The following is a 4,746-nucleotide window of genomic DNA, read 5'->3' as shown; positions in this document are numbered from 1 at the left end:
GCCCAAAAGAAATGGAAACGTATCCATATAAAGACCTGTGTACAAATGTTCACCGAGTCTGACCTATTACAGCAGAAAGCTGGATGCCTTCTAAGTGTCCCCTCCCACTGTCCAGTGGGCAAACAGAGTGTGGTCTGTCCATGCAATGGAGTATTAGCCAGCAATAAAAAGGAATGAGTTCCTGGCTGGTGCTACAGCGTGGATGAACCCCAAAAACATACTGAGTGAGACAAATCAAATACATAGACCACATGGTGCAATTCCATTTGAATGGAACACCTAGAAAAGGGAGGTCAGTAGAGGGAGAAAGCAGCGCAGTGGCTGCCTGGGGTGAGTGAGAGCTGACTGCAGATGGACCACGGGGACTTCCTGGTGGCGGGGATATTCTAAAATTGGGTTTCTGTAATGGCTGCACAATTCCATAAAAATCATTGAATCTTTTACTTACAGCGGCCAAACTATGGTATGTAAATCATATTTCAATAATGTTTAAGAGCTCTCTCTTCCTCGGTGCTGCCTATGGAGGTGGCAGCCATCTCTTACTTGACACCATGGCAGCCCTCAGACCCCTCGTGAAACCCAAGACTGTCAAAAAGAGGACCAAGAAGTTCATTCGGCACCAGTCAGACCATTATGCCAAAATTAAGTGGAACTGCCGGAAACCCAAGGCATTGACAATAGGGTGCGCAGAAGATTCAAGGGCCCGATACTGATGCCCAGCATTGGTTATGGGAACAACAAGAAAACAAAGCACATGCTGCCCAGTGGTTTTTGAAAGTTCCTGGTCCATATCATCAAGGAGCTTGAAGTGCTGCTGATGTGCAACAAATCTTACTGTGCTGAGATTACTCACAACGTCTCCTCAAAGAACTGCAAAGCCATTATGGAAAGAGCAGCCTAGCTGGCCATCAGAGTCACCAATCCCAATACCAGGCTGCGCAGTGAAGAAAATGAATAGACAAACTGTGTGCACATTGTATTTGTGTTAATAAAACCGTAAAATTCTGCCAAAAAATAATAATGTTTAAGAAAAACTGTGAGGTGTTAAACAGAAGCTTTCATGGCTGAAAGCTTTTCTGAAAGAAAGGTTTTATTGAGCCAAAATGCTAGCCAGGAAAGGAGCAGGTCCTGGGACATGTATGAACCACCAGCAGCAGGGCTGAATGGAGAAGCAAGGTGCCTGCCCTGACCGGTGGGGCTCAGTTCCTGTGAACTGAAAGGTCACTGGTTCGATTCCTGATCAGGGCACTGCCTGGGTAGAGACAGCTTGCACAGAGATGTTTATCTCCCTCCCTTCCCCTCTCCCTAAAAATAAATAAAAGCCATTGTCTTTTTGCATCTAAGATAACACACCTTAGAAATAGTAATCTCCTTTCCAGCCCTCAGGGCAAAACCTCCCACCTGCACCAGAGTCCACCGGACTCTTCACTGTTGGTTGTCCCTGCCCTCCCCCCACCCCCATGCTGTAAGTGTTAACTGTCGCTGGATAGTGAATGTTAACTGTGCACCCACCTGTGTAAAAGAACTGTGTGCCCTGGCCAGGTAGCTCTGATAGCTCAGTTAGTCAGAGTATGACCTGGTACCCCAAGGTTTTGTGGGTTTGATTCTGGTCAGCGCATATAACAAGAATCAACCAAAGAATACATGTAATACTTCTCTTTCTCTCCCTTCCTCTTTCTCTCCCTTCCTCTTTCTCTAAAATCAATAAATAAAAATTAAGAAAATAAAAGAAGTATGTGTCTCTTCTTTCTTTTTATCCAATCCCATAGATTCCCCCTACTTTGCCCCCCCCCCCGCTTAATTTACCACCTGTGGATTTCATGTAACTCCTTACACCTCCTCTTTGATTCTAATGTATAAAATAAACTGCAAAACTGCCATTCTCCAGAACACCGCATCTAGCAACTAGCAGAGCATTTCAAGGAGTGGTACAAAATGGAAGGATTTTATAGGAAGGAGAGTGGGGTGAGGGAGTTATTAAAATAAAAAAAAGAAAGGATTATTTTGGGGCCAAGACACCTTTTCTTTGGGGGAAGAGGAGGGAAGGGTTTTTATTATGCAGAGTGCCTCTTGTTTTCATAGGGACGGTAGTGGATGTCTGTGTGACATTACTTTACTGGTTCTTGACCAGACAATTCCATACTGGTGACTAAAATTATGTTTCTGTGAGAGGTGGAAACTGCAATTAGAACAGGTATTAAGTCTAAGTTTGGTATCATGGGCTTTTAGCACGAGTGATGCCATTTTGAGCCTGTGGTTTTATTTTCTCTATAACCATACTATATGATTCCATTTATATGAAGCTCTAGAAAAAGATCAATATTTTCTACAGTAACAGAAAGCAGATCCCTTTTTGCCTGTGGCTGGTGGTGGGGATGGACTGGGGTCTTTGTCCTCGGTTCCTGGCACAGAACAAAACCTTGGAATTTCCTGAGTGAAAGGAGTGTCTTTTATTAGTGATAATGAACCACTAATAATCACACCTGTGTTTATGCAAACACGAGCTGATTATTGATGGATCCCTAAATGCTATCATGTGGGTAGCCCAGGAACCCCATTTGCAGCTAGCATCTGCAGTGGGGGCAGTCTTAAAGGGCTGAGTCCTTAAACCTCTGGAATCTGACACTCACTCTGGGCAGTCAGTGTGAAAAGGACATGTGGGGCCATATTGGAGTGGAGCTGGAACCACCCTTCCAGTGGAAATGCCTTGCACAGCTGGCTCCTCGAAACTTTGGGCTTACTGAATTAGGCCAAACCAATGTCTTACAAATGCTTATGTATAAAACAAGCAGACATCCTGAGCACAAGGACTGATGTTTAGAGACGCTCTTTCTGAGGGTAATCCATCAGGTACAGCCAAGAGCTCAGCTTGTCAGCACCTATAGGAATTCTTTCTTCTTTTCATGTAATCATTCCTCTTTTCAGAAAATCCCCTTGCCTTTACCCTGTAATCAGCATACTATTTTACTATTTGGGTTTCTGCCTGAATCTGTGCTTTCTGAATTACAATTCTTTTATCCCAAATAAATGCTGTTGCCACTCATTTTGGCTTCTTAATTTTAGGTTAACATTTAGTGTCCAGATTTAATTGACTTGATAGAAGTGGTGTCAGAAGACAACACATACTTGGTGTCAGAGGGAAAGAAAGAACTTCAGAGGAAACTTCTGGGGTAATGAAAATGTTCCATATCTCCATTATGTAGTAATTACATGGTTATGTAGTATGCATTACCAAAATCATGGAACTGTTCAAGAGAGTTGAATTTCTAACCTGTGGGGTGGAGGACATCTATATCCACGATGAGCGCAGGGACATCCTGTGACGGCTGAGGAGCAGTCCAGGAGAGCAGACTAGAGCCAGAGGATGGGGCGCTGTGGGGGACCTCAACCAGAAGACACAGCAGATAGACTGCCAACTGCCTTCCAGAAGTTGGGAGGAGGTTCCCCAGCCCAAGGGGTTTGGGGACACATTAGTCCTGTGCACTGTGTGGAGGTCACCAATCAGGCATGGCGCTGGCAGGCACGCTCCACCCTATCAAAGGGCAGTGAGTGGAGGTGCCTGATGAGAGAGGGAGGAGGATGGAGCCCATGCACGAGGCCAGGTGGCTCTGAACGCCAGGAAAAGGCAACTCCATGCCAGCTCCCACCCCCAGACAGCACAAAGCCAGGCAGTGTTCCTTTTCCTCTCCCCAGGTTTTTTGGTAGCCCTTTGTGCTTTCTGTGAGTTTGTTTCAATGTGTTTCTGTTCCTTATAACTAAAAATAGCCCCAGATGAAAAGTTCTTAGACTGGGGAGGAAAAATTACAATAGATAACCCTCATGCATACAATTTTCTTAGTGTGAACATGAAAAAGACAAAACCTATAATACAAAAATGGACAAATGACATGAATAGTTCACAAAGGAAGAAATATATATGGTTTACCAATGTCAAAAATAACAAGCCCTGGCTGGTGTGGCTCAGTGGATTGAGTGCTGACCCATGAACTGAAAGGTCACCTGTTCAATTCCTGGTCAGGCACATGCTTGGGTTACAGGCCAAATCCCCAGTTGGGGGTGTGCAAGAGGCAGCCGATTGATGTATCTCTTGCACATAGATGCTTCTCTCCCTTTCTTTTCCCCTTCCTTCCCTTCTCTCTTAAAATAAATTTTAAAAATTTTAAAAAATTGTAATAAAAGAAATATAATGACATACTCTTTTTCCCTTTTGCCTATCACTTTGATTTGGCAAGGCCAGATTAGTGTGGGTACAGAAAAACGGCCATTACTGACCCAGCCAATAAGAAAGGACTGGTTGGGAATACAGGGTGCTCCCTCTGCTGTGTGCACACTATCTCCTTCTAGCAAAGGAGGGTGGGGATGAGCAAGGATCAGGACAGCTTTGTGGGTGGGATGGAGGCGAGTTAACTTTTAAGAAGCAACTGGGGACCGCATACCCAGGTGGTTAGAGCATCGTCCAAAGATGCCACAGTTGAGACACATATGAGAATCAACCAGTGAATGCATAACTAAATGGAACAACAAATCACTGTTTCTCTCTCTCCCTTCCTCTCTCTATAAAATCAATAAATTTAAAAAATTTTTAAAAAGAATCAGCTACATAGGAAGGACAAATTGGTCAATAATTTTGTTTACAATGGGTTTTACATATGCTATCTTTTTTGAAAAATAAGCACAAAAGAAGAAACTTAATTGATTCTTTATTGAAAAAAAATACACATGTTAAAAAAAAGCTGCTCCTTTCTG

At 43.6% G+C, this 4,746-nt stretch overlaps 1 pseudogene; it reads left to right on the top strand.

Annotated features, from left to right (window-relative positions):
• The first annotated feature begins 392 nt into the window (after positions 1-392).
• Positions 393-958, top strand: LOC123811766 (annotated as a pseudogene).
• The last annotated feature ends 3,788 nt before the right edge of the window (positions 959-4,746 follow it).

The sequence above is a fragment of the Phyllostomus hastatus genome, unplaced genomic scaffold (genome assembly GCF_019186645.2).
Source record: "Phyllostomus hastatus isolate PE091 unplaced genomic scaffold, TTU_PhHast_1.1 phas_contig_150, whole genome shotgun sequence".
Classification (NCBI taxonomy): Eukaryota; Metazoa; Chordata; class Mammalia; order Chiroptera; family Phyllostomidae; genus Phyllostomus; species Phyllostomus hastatus.
The sequence above is the reverse complement of the archived record's forward strand: the minus strand, read 5'-3'. Positions and strand labels throughout refer to the sequence as shown.